Here is a 21,230-nt window from a genome sequence, read left to right as displayed (position 1 = left end):
TTTTCTTCTATTTTCTGTGTTTATGGGTGTTTTGCTTGCATATATGTCTGGGCACTACATGACATGTGTGAAACCCGTGGAGGCCAGAAGAGGAAACTGTTTCCCTGTAACTGGAAGTACAAATGATCATAAGCTGTTGTGTGAGTGCTGAGAACTCAGCCTGGGTCATCTGGAAGCGCAGTCATTGCTGATAATCGCTCAGCTATCTCTCCAGCCTCTGGTTGGAGAATTTTAGATAACTGAGTCTTATGATTTTATTCAAAGTGTTTGTTGAAAACTCTGTTTCTAGAAGTTTAGAAAATTGTGGGTCAGAAAGCTGCACAAATCGAGTAAAAACAAAAGAAAACATAGCAAGGAGAGGAGGGAAGGAGAGTAGCACATTAACGAAAATGGCAAAACAGTTCAAATTCTTACTATCACATTTTAAACAGGCAATTTACTGTATGTTTTATGAAGGTAAAATAAGTAGCCTTATGATTTATGGACTTTTTAAACTTATTTACCTTATTAAATACTGTCATAGCATACATTTTCCTCCCAGAAATAAACTCCATGACCTCAGCACTTATATTCAGGGGTAAATAACAGCTCCTAATCCAAGTATGTTTGTTTGGTTTGGTTTAGACAGGGTCTCACGGAGCCTAGCCTGGCTTCAAACTTTCTATGTAGCCACGAATGGTCTTGAATTCCAACTCTCCTACATTTATCTATCTCCCCGTACAAGTGCAAGGATGAGCCACACCAAGTTCTGAATAATATTTTTATTTTTACATGTATTTCTTTATTTTGGGCAATAATACTAATGGGTGGGTGCGTGTATGCCATCAAGCATATACCGAGATCGGAAGGCAATTTGCAGGAATCATTTATTTCTTCCCACCACAAGGGTTTCAGGGATCAAACTCAAGTCACCAGGCTTGTTGGCAAATGCCTTTACCAGCAAACCACCTTACTCGAATATTTGTAAACGTGATAGTTATCGAGACATTTCCGGAAAAGTCCTTGTTCTCCCAAAGGTAGAAATAGCTAAAGTAAAATAAAAGATGTGATGAGGTGAGGGCCTCTGACTGGAGAACCAAAGCTGCGGCTTCCTCTCCTCTCCATCTCCCTTCCGTCTCTGTCCAATCCTCCTTTCCCAATTTCCCCCATGTAAGTCAAAGCCATGGACACTGGTAATTCACACCAAAATCTTACCAGGTCAAGTACCATAAAAAACAAGTGCCATTTTCAATAACAGTGATTGGTGAAGAATGTATTCCTCCAATTTTTTTTAGCTTAACTATTGGATAGTTCTGAGCCATATATACTATGTTATGAAAGAACATATAAAAAGAACAAACAGAGTCGCATAACCCTAGTTTGTGTAAAATGTTATTTACAATGTAACGCCATAAGTCTGAAAGCAGTTTATGAGAAATTTCAATACTATTCTTTTATTTCTTGTTTAAGTTGTTTTTTTTTTTTTTTAATGAAAAAGTCACACATGGTTTCAGGACACAGGTAGAAAGAATAAATGCAGAAAGTGAAAAGGATCATTAATTAGAAACCAGCAAAGAGCATTCATGGCTAAAAGCATTATCATTAGGCAAATCTGCAACCTCTGGTGGCCACCTGTCTCAGAGATCTCATCTCAAGTTCTCTAGGGACACTGACTAGCTTGACTTGACTTGAGGCTGATCAGTTGTGTTAGGTGTCAAGTGTTAGTTGATAGTGCTGACAATAAGGGAGATGTCTACAAAGGAGCCAAGGACTTTTGTCAGAGAAAAGTCCCAGAAAAGAAGCTGTGGAAAGGCACAGCGTGCTGCCTCAGGCACAGCCGTATTGTTACAAGAGCCAGGCATTACATCAGCACTTGGGTTAATCTGAATTTTGTCTTGCAGCTAATTTTAATAGCCATCTACCATAAGTGAAAAGTCAAAATTTTATTCCCTTGGGGAATGTGGTAAATAACTTCATGCAGAGAAAGGTGGGAACGTAGTTCACTATGAACTTTCTCCGAGTTGATTTTAATTAAATTAAACTATGTAAAGAAACAAGGTATGAGGGAGGGAATTAGCACAATTTTTCTGTAACAAACCAAAGAGTAGATGTTTTAGAGGCTGACAGGTACTTAAGATCTCTATCACAACTGCTCAACTGCTATTGTGCAAAAGCACCACAGCTGTAGGAGTGTTTAATACTTCAGCATTTGGAGAGCAGGCCCAGTGGGTAAGAGTATCTGCTGTCAGGAGAGGGTACCAGAACTGGCCTTATCCCATAGCCACACTGATGAATATATTGCATATGACCATAGAACCTTCATCTGGTGAAGAATGGAGATAGAGACAGAGGCCCACACTGGAGCACTGGATTGAGCTCCCAAGGTCCAAATGAAGATCAGAAGGAAAGAGAACATGAGCAAGGAAGTCAGGACCGCGCTGGGGCTGAGACGGTGGGGCTGATCTAATGGGAGCTCACCAAGGCCAGCTGGACTGGGACTGATGGAGCATGTGATCAAACTGGACTTTCTGAATGTGGCTGACAATGAGGGCTGACTGAGAAGCCAAGGACAATGGCACTGAGTTTTGATTCTACTGCCTGGACTGGCCTTGTGGGAGCCTAGTCTGTTTGGATGCTCACCTTCCTAGACCTGGATGGAGGAGGAAGGACCTTGGATTTCTCACAGGCCAGGAAACCCTGACTGCTCTTAGGAGTGGAGAGGGAGGGGGAGGGAGGAATGGGAGGGAAATGGGAGGAGGGGAGGAGGTTGAAATTTTTAATAAATAAAATAAAAAATAAATTAAAAAAAAGAGTATCTGCTGACCTTGCTGGAGACCTGGGTTCAATTTCCAATACCCACATCTGGTAGCTCTAACTCCAATTCCCATCTCTAGTTCTAAAGCTAGATAACTTCTTCCATGTAGTGAGGAGCTGTGGGCCTTGTTCCCGCCGCCCTGCTCCCGGCCGCCTGGCTAGCTTATGCCCCAAAATAACAACACACAAACTGTATTCATTTAAACACTGCCTGGCCCATTAGTTCCAGCCTCTTATTGTCTAATTCTCACATCTTGATTAACCCAGTTTTAGTAATCTATGTAGCACCACGAGGGGTGGCTTACCGGGAAGATTCTAGCCTGCATCCATCTCGGAGAGGAGAGTCAAGGTGACTGCTGGAGGCATCTGACTAACTTCCCTCCTTCCCAGCATTCTGTTCTGTCTACTTCACCTATCTAAATCCTGCCCTATCAAAAAGCCAAGGCAGTTTCTTTATTAACCAATGAGAGTCCACCATCACTTCTGGCCTCCCGGGGAACCTGTATGTCATGATATGATGCACATATAGAAAATCAGACATATATGCATAAATAATAAAAATAAATGAACCTTTAAAAGAAGAATACTTTACACATTGGACAGTAGAAGCACAACAACAGCCAGCATGGCACCTTAACCCTAAACCTGCAGTAGCGGCATGCACACCTTGGCAGTAACCAACAGTTCTTTAATTGCACTTAAGATTTATACTCATGGCCTCTTTTTTCATTAATTATTGTTATACACATGTGTGTATACATATATACTACCATGTATTACATACTCAGTCTATGTAATGTTCCTTTACTGTTTGGTATTGGATAGCCCATTGATGCTCTTATCCTTAGGGAAGACTATTCCTTCCACTATTAGCGATAGCATTCTTCACCTCCCTGTGTTTCTCTGTGCAGAGCTGAGGTCTTATGGACTTTCCTCCATCTACTTTACATGTCAGGTTTTTGTTATTGTCATGTTTGGGCATATTATGTTAGTGAGACTCTGTGTGTGTACCTTCTGTCAATCCTAGTAAACAAAACCTCTCAGCACACTCTCCCGTCCTCTGACTTTTATAATCTTTCTGTCCCCTCCTCTGCAATGTTCCCTGAGTCTTGGGTACAGGAGTGTTTTATAGATGTATCCATTGTGGAGCCTGACTCTGCAGTTTGATTGGCTGTGGTATTTGTAATCATTGCTGTCTGTTGCAAATAGAGTTTCTTTAATGAGTAGTGAGAAGTGCTCATATCTGTGGCTATGAGGACAAACATTTAAAATGTAGTTAGGGATTATGGTGGTTTAGTAAAGTGGTGGTTGTAGGGTCTTCTCCAAAACCCGTGGCTTCACTAGCTGGAAGTAGTTGGCTAGATCTCCAGTACCAGGTGCCGTTTCCCTCTGGCTGTGTAGTAATTCCTTGGCATATAATAGCCTTAACTTCATTCACTTTAATTTGTCTTTTCTGCCTCTTTCTCCTTCCCTCCTCTTCATTCAATATACAGATAGTACTAAAATGATGATAATGAATGGATGAACAGTACAAAGGGAAAAGCGACGTTAAACCTCTTTATTTTATAATATAGTTTTTGATGTTAAAAGTAGATTAAAGGGTGGCTGAAAAATTGGTAAGCATTACATCAATAGTTCTCAAACTTTTGGGGTTGAGGAATCCTTTATTGTTTCTAAAATTATTGAATGGAAATGTTCTGGGTAAGACTGTAGAAAAGAGGCTGCTCTTGGGAACCTCTTGTCAGTGAAGGAGACAGTCGGAAAAGCAAAATGGACTTTAAGGCAGAGACAGAAATAGACTAAAGCTTCAGAAGCTTATAAAGGAGCTAAAGGGACAATGGGGAAGAGCAGAGACAAGGTGCAGCATTGAGCAAAGAAGCCTGCACCATGCAGTCTCAGCCTTGGGTTTCTAGAGGGAAAGAGGACTCAGAAGCCTCTTTCATTAGGTAAGTCCAAGAGAAGCAAGGCAGGCCTGTCCTCTGGACCAGCCACAGTAAGCAGGATGTTCAAAGCTAGTGGTGGGCTTTGAAATGCACTGATTTTTCCACAGATGAACCAGCGGTGGAGAGAATCCCATTGTGTCACACTGTGACTCAGAGGACACAGACCTGACACCATCTTTAGAGAGAAATAGTTATTAAACGGCTGCCCCCGTGGGCCTGAGAATTGTAAACAACCACAGGTCAGGGAAGCACAGTTTGGCCGGCCACAGCCTTTGGGAAAGAGAAGGTTCGGAGAAGCAGCTGTGGGCAGCAGTAGTGCCAGGACCTGATGGAACTAAAAGTACATGCAGTGGGAGGATAGAACAGGTTGGGGTATGCATAAAGAGAGAGAGAGTCCTGTCCTCGGCGGCTGGAAACAGATCTCATTAACTGAGAATTACTCAAAATTTGATGGCTCTGAACCAGAGGTCAACCAAGTTCTCTAGCAACCTGTCTTTCATTGCTGTAGAGCCTGAGAACTCTGAAGTTTCAAAGGAGCATCTGGTACCCACAGCTCTATCCCTCCGGCAGCATGATTAATACTGAGGCGGCCTTTAAAGTATGAAGATAACGTCTCTATCTATACTGATCTCAGTGCTGTGGAGCTTCCCACACACCCAACACTCTTGGGAGACATCCCTGAACTGCAACAGCCACCCAAGAAGTAAGAATTGGGGACTCTTGGAAAAGTGAGACCGAAATCTGTCCAGCTCCTTTAGGTCAGAGGAATTGGAAAGGTGAGAGGTGACTGTGGCTGTTCCTTAACTTCTCTAATATTTCAGGTTTTACCTCATATTTGACTCTGGGTTTTTATTATTAAGACTAATTAGGACAAATTAAGACTGATTAGGCTTGTGCTTTAGCATTACAATGGGTAGTTTTAGTAAAACCCCCTCATCTCTAGTTAGGTCATCCAAGCCAAAATCATTATCATTATCAGCACCACCAACAAAAACAAACAAAACCCAAAGAGTAAAATTACCCCATAAATCAAATAGACTTCACAGATACATACAAAATATTACACACAAAAAGACAAAAAAAAATATTTTTCCCAGCAATAAATGGAACTCTAAAAAGTCCTCTAAAATATACCACAATCTTGGTCATAAATCAAGTCTTAGCAATTAAAAACCAATCAAAATCACCTCATTGCTTATAAAATCATACTGAATTTATACTAGATATCAGTAACCAAAAAAAGCTATACAAAACACAGAAACAAACAAAAAAAACCACTTTTAAATTAATACCAGGTTCTTGAAAAAATCAGGAAGAAAATTTAAAAGTTTCTAGAATCAAATGAAAAAGAAGACATAACCCACCAGAAAATTTGAGACACTTCTAAGAGTTTATAGTTGTGAGTATTCTTAATTTTTTTAAAAGAAATAAAATAAAAAAATCTCAAATCAGTAACCTAACAAGATTCTAGGAAAATGAAAACAATCCAAAATCAAAAGCAGAACATGGCAATGAACAGCAAAAATCAGGACAGAAATGGTGAACTAGAGACTAAAAGAACTATGCTTTGGACTGATGCAGAAGTAGTTCTTCTTGGAAAAAAAAAAGATTGGCAAGCTTATAAACAAAGTAATTAAATGAGAGAGAAACCCTAAATTAATAAAACTAGTCATTAAGAGAGGAGGGGTGCTACAGATGTCATCGAAATACAGAGAATAATTGGAGACCGCATTAAAATGTAGTTAACCATCAAAATTAAACCATGTAGATAGAAAAAATTGTAAGGGTTTTGAAACAATCAGTGAGATATAAGCAAACAGAAAACCTCCCAACAAACAAACCTCAATATCAGATGTATTCACCTGAATTCCACTAAACATTAAAAGAAAAACTTACACCAATATTTCTCAATCTAGTCCCATAAAATAGAGAAGGAACACTACCAAGTTCATTGCACAAAGCCAGCATCATCATAATGCCAAAACTGGAAAATTACACACAAATAAGATAATATACCAATATTTTTGATGAACATACTAAACAAGTTCTCAATAAAATTCTTGAAATTTGAATTTTAGGAGCAAAATAATATTATATACCATGACCAGTATGGATTGGTTTCAGGGCAAGGACATTGCTTCAAAATTTACAAACTAATAAGTCTAGGTCAGAACATAAAAAAGACATAAGTACATAAGGCTGGACAGATGTCTCCGAGGCTAAGAACTCTTGCTGCTCTTGTAGAAGTCCCAGGGTCAGTTCCCATCACCCACATAGTGGCTCACATCCATTATTCCAGTCCCCATGGTTCCAACACTCTTTTCTGACTTCTGTGGGCACTAGGCATTCACATGATCAACATACGTACATGCGAACATTTTTTTCCTACGATTTTGTTGAATATATTTTCTGTGCTTTTGAGTTGGACTTCTTTTCCTTCTTCAAGCTCTATTTTCTTAGGTTTGGTCTTTTCATGGTGTCCCATATTTCCTGGATATTTTGTGTTAAGCTTCTGTTAGATTTAATATTTTCTTTAATTGATGATTCCATTTCCTCTGTCATATCTTCAACACTTGAGATTCTCTCTTCCATCTCTTGTATTCTGCTCTTTATGCTTGTATTTGTGGTTCCTGATAATTTTCCATTTTCTCTCAGTTTGTGTTTTCTTTATTGTCTTTATTTTGGTTTTCAAGTCTTGAATAATTTCTTTTACCTGTTTGATTGCTTTTTCTTGGTTTCTTTTAAGGGATTTGTTGATTTCTTCTAATTTTTGTTTGTTTGTCTTTTCCTCCATTTCTTTGACAGAATTTTTATTTTTCTCTTTAAGGGCCTCAAACATTCTCCTAAAGTTATTTTTTAGGTCATTTTCTTCTGCTTCATCTGTATTAATGTGTTCAAGTCTTGCTTCAGAGCCACAAGTTACTGTTGCTATCATGCTGCTCTTTGTGGTGGTGAGCATGTTTTTACCTTGTCTACCCATCTTTTCCTCTGATTAGTGTTGTTGGGGCCATATCTCTGTTAAACACTCTTCCAGGTGCCAGTGGATCCAAGGCTCAGATGGTTGCTCTTCATGGTGGAGTGGGAATCACAGTTAAAGTCACCCCGGAGGCTACTCAGTATTCCCAGAGGTCACTTGGCACTCCTAGGGTTCGCTCTGCAATCACAGAGGTCATGAGGGCCTGCTTCCATGGAGGTCACTGGCTAGGACCTGCTCTCAAAGATGTCCCTGGCTCAGGCCTGCTCCTGCGAAGGTCACTGGCTCAGGCCTGATACTGTGGAGGTTGCTCAAATAAATAAAACTTTTTTAAATCAATAACTTTTCTATAATAACAATGAAATTACAGAAAAATAAACTAGTATGGGGAAACATTCATAACAGTTTCGAGGAAAAAATATCTCAAAATAAGCCTAAGCAAGGAAGTGTGAAAGACTTCTATTATGAAAATGTAAATGCCACCTGTAGCAGAGACTTATTATTACTAATGCTGAGCCTTAGCTTAGGCTTGTTTTCCGCTAGCTCCTTTTAAACTTAAATTATCCCACTTCGATTCATCTATGTGCTGTCCCAAGGTTCACTGTACCTCATCTACATACTTCTCATCCTGCTTTCCTGCTTCTTCTATGTCTGATTGAACCCCAGCTGGCTGGCTGACTCCCCTTTTCTCTCTGCCTGCCAGCCCTGCCTATCCCTCCTCTGCCTAGCTATTGGCTGTTCAGCTTTTTATTAGACCAATCGTATACTTTAGGCAGGCAAAATAAAAACAAAAAGAAATGTAGTACTACATCTATACCATGACTGAATGCAGCCATTAGGAAAAATATAATCATGACATTTTCAGAAAAATAGGTGTAACTAGAATTATCATGTTAAGAGAAGTCAAACACAATTACCTTCTCTCATATGCAGAACCTAGCTTTCATTACATGTTTAAGCATAGTTTTACATTTGAGATTGTAGATCATGAGATGAGAAATAATCATGAGAGAGAAGCAAGATGTCTTAAGGAAAGAGAGACAAATGGGACAGGAAAACATGTAATATGAAATGGGAACTAAGGTAAGAAATGACAATCACATAAAATGATGCATGAACATATAGATACATGGAGATGCCAGCTCAAAGCCCATTTACTTTGTACATTAATTTAAAATATTTTAGATAAGATGTGGTAAACATTAATATATCACTTCCCAAGGGCTAGCCTATAAAAATACCATCTGGGACTTCCTTTCTCTACTAGAATATTGTGTAAGCCAAAAATTTCAAACCAAAACCACAGTACTGAGTACATACTCGGCAAGAAAAAGAAAAATGGTACTTTCCTGAGCACACAAGTAAATGTAGGGCAATAAAACACGTTTACACACACACATGCTTCCTGTATGGCCATATCAGTTCCAGCATCATGATAAACCACCCATACAGATGACTAACTAGCATTTGCAAGCATTAAAGCCAGATGTCATCATCATCCTTCATCCATCATCCTTCAAAAAAAATCCTTTGTATGACTTCCAAATTTGTATACTCTTGCAGGCAAATTCATAATAAACCATTACTTCATGAAGTGACCTCACACCTTAACTCCTTAAACTCTGAGCACCAATTAAGTCAGCATGATGTGATATTGGGGAAAACCCCATACATTTTTTGTGGTTGATGATTTCCTAATCCGGTCTTTATTTTCTTTTTAAACATTAGTCAGCTCTATGTTATAATCTTCAGCTACAAAGGATGGTTTCCTAATCTGGATGTGAAGACAGAAGGCTTAATCAAAAAAACTGAAAATTTGGTTTCAAATTGCTTTCTTCAGAATAGAAACCACGAAGTCATGAAAATGTAAATATTACTACTCAGAAGAGAGCCCGCCCACAACTGGAGGGCAGCATTTTCCCTATATTCATATATTTACAAGAAGTTGATTTGCATCCCACAGATTTAGAAGGATGACTTGTAGAATATTGTCCTTCTGATGGACTAGAACAAAACCATAAACACCAAACAGATTACTAATGAGTCTATGCTCCTATTCAAAGTGATTTTCTTAAGGTCATATTAAAAAGCAAGAGGCCATTCGATGACCACCAGTGATCACCTATAATACTCCATGTCCTGCCAGGACCTGGAGACGCAGCTCTAACTATGTCACATATAAAGCTTGAATCTCACAGGAAAAATATGAATCAGCCAAAATAGTCACAAAAGTTATCTGTATAATCATACTTTGTCCCCTTTCTTGCCCTTTTCACTTGTTTTCCCATTGAATAATATGTGATATATACAGTCTTTTAATCTACATTAATAATTAGCTATATATATATTGGTTTTTCAAGACAATGTTTCTCTGTAGCTTTGGAGCCTTTCCTGGAACTCACTCTATTTACCAGGCTGGCCTCGATCTCAGGGATCTGCCTGCCTCTGCCTTCCACTTGCTGGGGTGAAAGGCATGCGCCACTACTGCCTGGCTTGCTCATCATAATTTTTATTTTGATTTAATTAAAATTAAGCAGAGAATACAAGTGTTAAGAATATGAATCTTATTAGGAATGGAAATACTGCAGTGTGGAAATTAAAATGGCGATGTAGTGAACAATCATATTCTGTAAACACAGAAAGCTTAATATACACAAAACCTCATTATGATCTAAGAACACAAATAGCCAATTTTGAGTTTTGAGGTTAAGGAATTTTCTTATTGTAATATATTTCCCCTCATTCTCATAAAATTGACTATTCTGTCCACATGAAAGTATTCTGACATTGTTAATTGTGGTAAAACTTCAATTGAAAGCATAAATATTTTTAATTTCTTAAAATTATGTTTACTTGTGTTAGTTTTCTTATTGCTATGACAAAATTTCTAACAAAAACAATTTTAGGAAATAAGGGTTTATTTCTGCTTGTAGTCTAAAGTCGAAAAGTCATGGCAATGGGAGCTGAGACAGCTGATCACATTTTATCTGTATTCAGAAATCAGAAAGAGATTAATTCTAATGTTCCTTTTTCCTTCTTATTCAGTCTAGAACCACTGTGAATGGAATAGTATTGCCCATACTTAAAGAATGTCTTCCCTTCCCACCTAACTTAATCCAAAAACTCCTTCAAAGATACTCCCATAGGTTTACCCCCAAATGCATCTAGATTCTGATAAGTTGACAAAGTCCAGTGCTATCCCTGATAGAATTGTACATTCTGCCATCTATCATTTCATCTATGGCTTCTCAGATCTGTCATAATTAACTTAAAATGTTTTTTAAAGGATTGAAAAGTAAAAATCTATGGAGCCATAAGATTTTAACTTCATTGAATGAGTCTGGCAGTGTCCCTTCCTTTTCTGTCAAACATTTTAGGAGTATTGGTGTCAGCTCTGCCTTAACGTTTTGGTAGAATTCTGGAGTGAATTTGTCACATCCTGCACTGGTCTTTGTCTAGGGGCTTTTATTTTTTTTTTTTCCTCATGGTTTATTTTTTTTTATATTTAAAAATTTCCATCTCCTTCCCTCCTCCTCCCCCCTCCCTCCCCTCCTTCTCCCCCTTCTCTCCCCTCCTTCTCCCCCTTCCCTCCCCTCCCCTCCACCCATACCTCCCCTCCCTCCCTCTCAGGCCAAGGAGCCATCAGGGTTCCCCACTCTATGCTAAGACCAAGGTCCTCCCAACTCCCCCCAGGTCCAGGAAGGTGATCGGCCAAGCTGAGAAGGCTCCCACAGAGCCCGTCCATGAAGAACAATCAGAGCCCAGAGCCATTGTCCTTTGCTTCTCAGTCAGCCCCCCGCTGTTGGCCACACTCGCTTTTAAATTATTGTTTCTTGACTTAATTTTGATAAGTTGTTAGGAATTCATTGATTCTTTGAGATTTTGCTTTATTTAAATAGAAACTGAAATAGCTACTAAATCAACACATTTGAAGCCTATTTTGGCTATCTATATTATTAATTAGACAAAATCATTTTCTATTGATTAAATAAATAAAAAGTAAAAGCTGATTATAGAAGAAATACTCTCAAAACACAATGAAGAAATCAAACACATGAAAAAATATGGGAAAAAACAACTTTTTAAATTTCACATTAGGTAAACCCCTCACTTACAAAAGGTTAAATTACTTGTTCAAAAAGTGAGAAGTCCTGAACCTTTGTCCTCCCAAGTTTTGATCAATACAGAGAACAGCGAACATTTTTATTTTTGCATTTTGAGACAGGGTTTCTCTGTGTAGCACTGGATGTCCTGGCATTTCCTTTGTAGGTCAGGTTGGCCTCCAACACACAGATATCTGCCTGCCTTTACCTCCCGAGTGCTAGGATTAAAGGAGTCCACCACCACAGCTGGCAAGAACACCAAACCTTTAAAACTGATCTAATGCAAGAAAAAAATAGAAAGGCATTTTAGAATGTGTCTGTTCTATTTTCCCATAAGGATTGAAAAGGATTTTGTTATCTATAAACCTTCTTATGTGGAAATGTACTGAAACACAGGGAGAATTCGGACAGTTATAAAAGTATATTCTTTTAAACAATACCAGAGACAATAAATGGGAGATTGTTGTGGAGAGAATGAAAGTAATGGGGAAGTTATTGTTAAGAAATCAGCCTAGTATTTTCCAGCAATAAAGAGATTTTTGAAAACCATAAGAGAAAATAAAAATTAGTAATGGAATATAGAGATTCCTACAGACCTCAAGAGTCACCTAATTCAAGATCTGAGGTAGACTGGAGGCCAAACAAAAGAAGAAGAACACAGAACTCGTTTTGACTCACAAAGTGACTGATGTCCATTTCAATAATAAGCTACTGCCTTAGCTATTTCTGCTACTATGGCAAAATGCCATAACCCAGGAAACTTATAAGAGAGATCATTTAAATGGCTTACCATTTTAGAGGGTGAGAGTCCATGATGGTGGAGCAAAGGCATGGTGGCAGAAACAGCTAAGAGTTCACATCTTGATCTGAAAACAGAATGCAGAGAGAGCAAACTAGGAATGGCACAAGTCTGTTGAAAGCTCAAAACCCACTTCCAGTGATGCACCTTCTCCAATAAGGCCATATCTCCTTAGCCACCCCCAAACAGTCCCACCAACTGGTCACCAAGTATTTGAATGCGTGAGCCTAGAGGGGCCAGTCTCATTCACACCATCACAGCAACCTTCAAATGTGGTGACTTAGTAGCTAGTTCAACTTCTATTAAAATAAATAAAAGCTACAAATGCAATCAATAAATTCCTAAGAACATATGTCTTATCAAAATTAAGCAAAGAAGCATTAATAAAAAAATGACTCTAGACAGAGACTAGTGCAAGATGTGACAAATTCACTCCAGAATCCTACCAAAACATTAGAGAAGAGCTAACACCAATACTTCTCAAATATTTAAACTTCTTCATAGCAAAGGAACCAATCAGAAGAGACGATCTACAAACTGGAGAAAAACATTGATGGTTCTACATCAGATGGGTTAATATCTAGATGTGTAAAGATCTGCAAAACCTAAGCAACAAAATCCAAATTATAAAATCACTAAATGAGCTAAAGTGGCCCAGAGAGATGGTTCAGTGGATAAGAGCACTTATTGCTCTTCCAGAAGACTCCGGTTTGATTCCTAGCTCCCACATGGTGACTCACAAGACTCAGTAATTCCAACCTCAGGGGATCCAAGGCCCATCTTCCTCTTACCTCTATGGGTACCAAGCATACAACCAAGCACACACCTGTTACACACAAGCATGCAAATATAATGTATATAAATAATGTCTTTAAATTTTTAAAAAATAAAAGTGAGCTAATGAAATAAATGGACCATTCTGAAAAGAACAGCTACAAAGACAAAGAGCCATCAGGGTTCCCTTCACTATGTTGAGTCCAAGGTCCTCCCAGCTCCCCCTAAGTCCAGGATGGAAATCTTGAATAAAAAAAAATGAGAAAAAAAAAAAAAAACTCTTCCATGACAAGAGTAAACGGGGCCTGAGAGCCGTATACCACCATAAAAAAAAAAAAAAAAAAAAAAAAAAAAAAAAAAAAAAAAAAAGAATAGCTACAAATGGAGAAAAATGGAGAATAAATATTTGAAAAAAAAGTTCAACATCCTTAGCTATTGGGGAAATGCCAATAGCTGAACCACACTGAGATCCCATCTCTTCTTAGACATAATAGCAATCATCAAAAGAACTGAGCATGGACCATAGCTCAGCCTGTTTGGGCGCCGGGGACCTGGAATTGAGTGCACCCAGGCTGGTGGGAGGTCCCCTCCTTCATTAGCCTGCTGCCTGCAGCAAGGTAGGTCCTTTGTCAGAGAGCTGCTTGGCCTGCAAGGGGACCTGAGAGTCTGCCAGAGGATCCATCATTCATTGGGGTGAGTGATTTGAATTCATTGGGGTGAATTGAACTTCTAAAAGAAGACCCAAAGGGGATTATTCAGAGGAACAAATGAGCAGGCGCCAATGCAAGAATTCCTCCAACAATTTGAAAAACAACATGAAAGCACCAGAACCCAGCAAACTTATAACAGGAGGACTTGAACACACTAATCAAGAAGAAGTAGAAAAAATTGACTTTATGAAAGTAATAGAGTCCCTTAAACAGGAGGTGAAAAACTCCCTTAAGGAAATGGACGAGAAGAATAACAAAAAGTTTGAAGAATTGAGTAAATCTGTAAATGATATCCTAGGAAACCAAGAAAAAACAATCAAACAGATAAAGGAAACAGTGCAAGACTTGAAAACTGAAATGGAGGCAAGGAAGAAAACACAACCCGAGGACCAGCTGGATATGGAAAATCTATGTAAACGAACAGAGACTACAGAAACAAGCATAACCAACAGAATACAAGAGATAGAAGAAAGAATCTCAGATTCTGAAGATACCATAGAGAAAATAAACGCACTGATCAAAGAAAACAGCAAATCCAACAAATTCTCATCACAAAACATTCAGGAAATCTGGGACACAATAAAAAGACCAAACATAAGAATAATAGGCGTAGAAGAAGGAAAAGAAATACAGCTCAATGGTCCAGAAAATATATTTAATAAAATTATAGAAGAAAACTTCCCAAACCTAAAGAAAGATATTCCTATTAAGGTTCAAGAAGCTTACAGAACACCAAATAGACTGGATCAAAAAAAAAAAAACATCCCCTCGCCATATTATAATCAAAACCCAAAACATACAGAATAAAGAAAGAATACTAAGAGCTGCAAAGGAAAAAGGTCAAGTAACATATAAAGGTAAACCTATCAGACTAACACCTGACTTCTCTATGGAAACCATGAAAGCCAGAAGGTCCTTTTGCAGAAACTAAGAGACCATGGATGCAAGCCCAGATTACTATACCCAGCCAAGCTTTCATTCACTATAAATGGAGAAAACAAAATATTCCAGGATAAAAACAAATTTAAACAATACGTAGCCACAAATCCAGCCTTACAGAAAGTAATAGAAGGAAATTCACAAACAAAGGAGTCCAGCATTGCCCAAAATAACTCAGACATCTAGCGACCCTTCACCAGCACATCGCAAAGAAAGGAAACACACAATCTCTACTACCAAATAAAAAATGACAACCGGAGTTAACATCCACTGGTCATCAATATCACTTAATATCAATGGACTCAATTCACCTATAAAAAGGCACAGGCTAAGAGATTGGATACGAAAACAGGATCCAACATTCTGCTGTTTACAAGAAACACACTTCAACCACAAAGACAAACATCTACTCAGAGTAAAGGTTGGGAAAAGGTTTATCAAGCAAATGGACCTAAGAAACAAGCCGGTGAGGCCATACTAATTTCTAACAAAGTTGACTTCAAACTAAAATCAATCAGAAGAGATGGAAAGGGACACTTTATACTCATTACAGGAAAAATCTATCAGAATGAAGTCTCAATCCTGAATATCTATGCCCCTAATACAAAAGCACCCACTTACATAAAAGAAACATTACTAGAACTCAAGACAGCCATCAAACCAAACACACTGATAGTGGGAGACTTCAACACTCCTCTTTCACCAATGGACAGGTCAATTCGACAGAAACCTAACAGAGAATTAAGAGACTTAATAGAGGTAATGAACCAAATGGACTTAACAGGCATCTATAGAACATTCCACCCAAACAGGAAAGAATATACCTTCTTCTCTGCGGCTCATGGAACCTTTTCGAAAATTGACCACATACTCGGTAACAAAGCAAACTTCCACAGTTACAAAAACATATTAGTAACCACCTGCATCTTATCAGATCACCATGGATTAAAATTAGAATTCAACAACAATGCTACCCCCAGAAAGCCTACAAACTCATGGAAACTGAACAGTCAACTACTGAACCACAGCTGGGTCAAGGAAGAAATAAAAAAAAAAATGAAAGTCTTTCTTGAATTTAATGAAAATAAAGACACAACATACTCAAACTTATGGGACACTATGGAAGCAGTGCTAAGAGGAAAATTCATAGCACTAAGTGCCCACTTTAAAAAAACGGAGAAAGCACACACTGGAGACTTAACAGCACACCTGAAAGCTTTAGAAAAGAAAGAAGCAGACTCACCTAGGAGGAGTAGAAGACTGGAAATTATCAAACTAAGGGCAGAAATCAACAAAATAGAAACACAGAAAACAATCCAAAGAATCAATGAAACAAAAAGCTGGTTCTTGGAGAAAATCAACAAGATTGACAAACCCCTAGCCAAACTAATCAAACGGCAGAGAGAGAACACACAAATTAATAAGATCAGAAATGAAAAAGGGGACATAACCACAGACACAGAGGAAATTCAGAGAATCATTAGATCTTACTACAAAAGCCTGTATGCCACAAAATTGGAAAATGTAAAAGAAATGGACACTGTTTTAGATAAGTACCATATACCAAAGTTAAACTAGGACCAGGTAAATGCTCTAAATAGTCCTGTTAGTCGCGAAGAATTGGAAACTGTTATCAGAAACCTCCCTACCAAAAAGAGCCCAGGACCTGATGGGTTCAATGCAGAATTCTACCAAAACTTCCAAGAAGACCTAATACCTATACTCCTTAAGGTATTTCATAATATAGAAACAGAACAGTCATTGCCAAATTCCTTTTATGAAGCTACAATTACCCTGATACCTAAACCACACAAAGACCCAACCAAGAAAGAGAATTACAGGCCAATCTCACTCATGAACATCGATGCAAAAATTCTCAATAAAATACTGGCAAACAGAATCCAAGAACATATTAGAAAGATTATCCACTATGATCAAGTAGGCTTCATCCCAGAGATGCAGGGCTGGTCCAACATACGAAAATCTATCAATGTAATCCATCATATAAATAAAATGAAGGATAAAAACCATATGATCATCTCATTAGATGCAGAAAAAGCATTTGACAAAATTCAGCACCCCTTTATGATAAAGGTCTTGGAGAGATTAGGGATACAGGGGTCATTCCTAAATATAATAAAGGCTATTTACAGCAAGCCGAAAGAGAACATCAAATTAAATGGAGAGAAACTCAAGGCTATCCCACTAAATTCAGGAACACGACAAGGCTGTCCACTCTCTCCTTATCTCTTCAATATAGTGCTTGAAGTTCTAGCAATAGCAATAAGACAAAACAAGGGGATCAAGGGGATTCGAATTGGAAAGGAAGAAGTTAAACTTTCGTTATTTGCAGATGATATGATAGTGTACATAAGCGACCCGAAAAACTCCACCAAAGAACTCCTACAGTTGATAAACTCCTTTAGTATCGTGGCAGGATACAAGATCAACTCCAAAAAATCAGTCGCCCTCCTATATACAAAGGATAAGGAAGCAGAGAAAGAAATCAGAGAAGCGTCACCTTTCACAATAGCCACAAATAGCATAAAATATCTTGGGGTAACTCTAACCAAGGAAGTGAAAGACCTATTTGACAAGAACTTTAAGTCTTTGAAGAAAGAAACTGAAGAGGATACCAGAAAATGGAAGGATCTCCCTTGCTCTTGGATTGGGAGGATCAACATAGTAAAAATGGCAATATTACCAAAGGCAATCTATAGATTTAATACAATCCCCTTAAAGATCCCATCAAAATTCTTCACAGATCTTAAGAGGACAATAATCAACTTTATATGGAAGAACAAGAAACCCAGGATAGCCAAAACAATCTTATACAATAAAGGAACTTCTGGAGGCATTACCATCCCTGACTTCAAACTCTATTAGAGCTACAGTATTGAAAACAGCTTGGTATTGGCATAAAAATAGAGAAGTCGACCAATGGACTTGAATAGAAGACCCAGATCTTAACCCACAAACCTATGAACACCTGATTTTTGATAAAGGAGCTAAAAGCACACAATGGAAGAAAGAAAGCATCTTCAACAAATGGTGCTGGCATAACTGGATGTCAACCTGTAGAAGAATGAAAGTAGATCCGTGTTTATCACCATGCACAAAACTCAAGTCCAAATGGATTAAAGACCTCAATATCAATCTGAACACACTGAACCTGTTAGAGGAGAAAGTGGGAAGTACTCTACAACATTTGGGCACAGGAGACCGCTTCCTACGTATAGCCCCAGCAGCACAGACATTAAGGGCATCATTGAATAAATGGGACCTCCTGAAGCTGAGCAGCTTCTGTAAAGCAAAGGACACTGTCACTAAGACAAAAAAGCAGCCTACTGACTGGGATAAGATCTTCACCAACCCCACAACAAACAAAGGTCTGATCTCCAAAATATATAAGGAACTCAAGAGACTAGACTTTAAAATGCTAATTAACCCAATTAAAAAATGGGGCACTGAACTGAACAGAGAATTCTCAACAGACGAAGTTCAAATGGCCAAAAGACACTTAAGGGCATGCTCAACCTCCTTAGCAATCAGGGAAAAGCAAATCAAAACAACGTTGAGATACCATCTTACACCTGTCAGAATGGCTAAAATCAAAAACACCAATGATAGCCTTTGCTGGAGAGGATGTGGGGTAAGGGGTACACTCATCCATTGCTGGTGCGAATGCAAACTTGTGCATCCACTTTGGAAATCAGTGTGGAGGTTTCTTGGAAATTTGGGATCAACCTACCCCAGGACCCAGCAATTCCACTCTTGGGAATTTACCCAAGAGATGCCCAATCATATTACAAAAGCATTTGTTCAACTATGTTTATAGCAGCATTATTTGTAATAGCCAGAACCTGGAAACAACCTAGATGCCCTTCAGTGGAAGAATGGATGAAGAAAGTGTGGAATATATACATATTAGAGTACTACTTGGCAGTAAAAAACAATGACATCTTGAATTTTGCATGCAAATGGATGCAAATAGAAAACACCATCCTGAGTGAGGTAACCCAGGCCCAAAACGATGAACATGGGATGTACTCACTCATAATTGGTTTCTAGCCATAAATAAAGGACATCGAGCCTATAATTTGTAAAAAATCCTAGAGAAGCTATATAAGAAGGTGAACCCAAAGAAAAACATATAGTTATCCTCCTGAATACTGGAAGTAGACAAGATTGCCGGACAAAAAATGGGAACATGGGAGTGGGGTGGGATGGGGGGAGGGGAGGATGGGGAGAGAAAAGTGTGAAGTGGAGGATGGGAAGAGCTTGGGGGAATAGGATGGTTGGGATATAGGAAAAGTGGATATGGGAACAAGGAATTATATATCTTAATTAAGGGAGCCATTCTCGGGTTGGCAGAGACTTGACTCTAGAGGGGTTCCCAGGTGTCCAGGAAGACGCCCCCAGCTAGGTCCTTGGGCAGCTGAGGAGAGGGTTCCAGAAATGTCCAGATCCTATTGCCATACTCATGAATATCTTGCATATCACCATAGAACCTTCACCTGGCATTGGATGGAGAAAATGACAGAGCCCCACATAGGAGCACCGGACTGAGATCCCAAGGTCCCTATGAGGAGCAAAAGGAGGGAGATCTTGAGCAAGGAAGTCAGGACCATGAGGAGTGCGTTTACCCATTGAGACAGTGGGACAGATCTAACGGGAGACCACCAAGCCCAGTTGGAATGGGACTGATGGAACAGGGGACCAAACCGGACTCTCTGAATGTGGCTGATGGTGGAGGAGGACTGAGAAACCAAGGACAACGGCAAAGAACATGAACTCTACAGCATGGGTGGGCTCACTGTGAGCCTTGTCAGTTTGGTTGCTCACCTTCCTGGACTTAGGGGGAGCTGGGAGGACCTTGGACTTAACATAGTGAAGAGAACCCTGACGGCTCTTTGTCTTGGAGAGGGGCGGAGTGGGGGTATGGGTGGAAGGGAGGGGAGGGAAGGGGGAGGAGATGGAAATCTTTAATAAAAAAAATGTGAAAAAAAAAGAACTGAGCATGGAGAAGAAATAGGACCCTTATTCCCTACTAGATGGAATGCAAAGTGGTGCAACTGGTATGGAATTCAGTATGGATATTTCTCATGAATTAAAACTAGGGCTACCAGTCGATCCAGCTATGCCACTCCTGGGTGAATACCAAAAGGATTCCAATTTCTGCCAAAGAGACACTTGCACACCTTTGATGGAGGACTCTCATTGGTTAATAAAGAAACTGCCTTGGCTTTTTGATAGGGCAGGTGGCTGATAGCTGGGTGGCAGGAACACAGCCCACTCCCATCACTACACACCTTTGTGTTGCTGCTCTATTCACACCACAGCCCACATGTCCCACCATGTAGAAATGGATAAACTCTCCACAGAAAGAGTGGTTGGGAAGGGTAAAGGGGATGGAGAAAACAGGAGGAGAGGAGGGAGGAGAAACTGAGATCAGGATTAAAATAAGTAAAATTTTTCAATTAATAAAACTTAATAAATTCTGTATATAATGGGACTAATATAAGAATAAAACTTCCAGACCTATAAAAAAGAAAGTAAAAAAGAAAGTCTCTCTCTCTCTCTCTCTCTCTCTCTCTCTCTCTCTCTCTCTCTCTCTTCCTCTCTCTGTCATACATGCACACACACGTACACAATGGCATTTTATGTGGCTTCAAAATAAAATGAAAATACAACATCAGCAGGAAAATGAATGGAATGGAAAATCGGTTATCTTAAGCAAAATAAGCCAGGCTTAAGAAGACAAACACCATACTTTCCTGTGTGGGACCTACATTTAAATTTCTGTGTTTGTGTAATGAAACTAAAGAGGAGACCACCAGAAAGGAGGAAGAGCTCTTAAGGGAGAGTCTGAGTGTGGAGAAGGAGAAGGTAACGAAAGGGAGCTAGGGGACTAGCCAGAGATAGCAGGAGGCTATAGATGGCTGGAGACAGGGAAACAGATAAGAACAAAATATCGTGAAAATGCCACAAAGAAACCCATTGCTTTGTACACTAACTTAAAATTATATAAATATGTAAAAGTGTCAAGGAAAGTTATAATAATTGCCTTTTATACTTCAATGTTTTCTGGTGAATTTTATTTATTTCAGTTTTGTAAAAGCTAATAAAACATGTCATTGTTTTTTCATTAAAAGTGAATAATCCATTTGTGTACATATTGCATTTTTGTTTTCT

The sequence above is a fragment of the Arvicola amphibius genome, chromosome 12, assembly GCF_903992535.2.
Source record: "Arvicola amphibius chromosome 12, mArvAmp1.2, whole genome shotgun sequence".
NCBI classification, from domain to species: Eukaryota; Metazoa; Chordata; class Mammalia; order Rodentia; family Cricetidae; genus Arvicola; species Arvicola amphibius.
The sequence above is the reverse complement of the archived record's forward strand: the minus strand, read 5'-3'. Positions refer to the sequence as shown.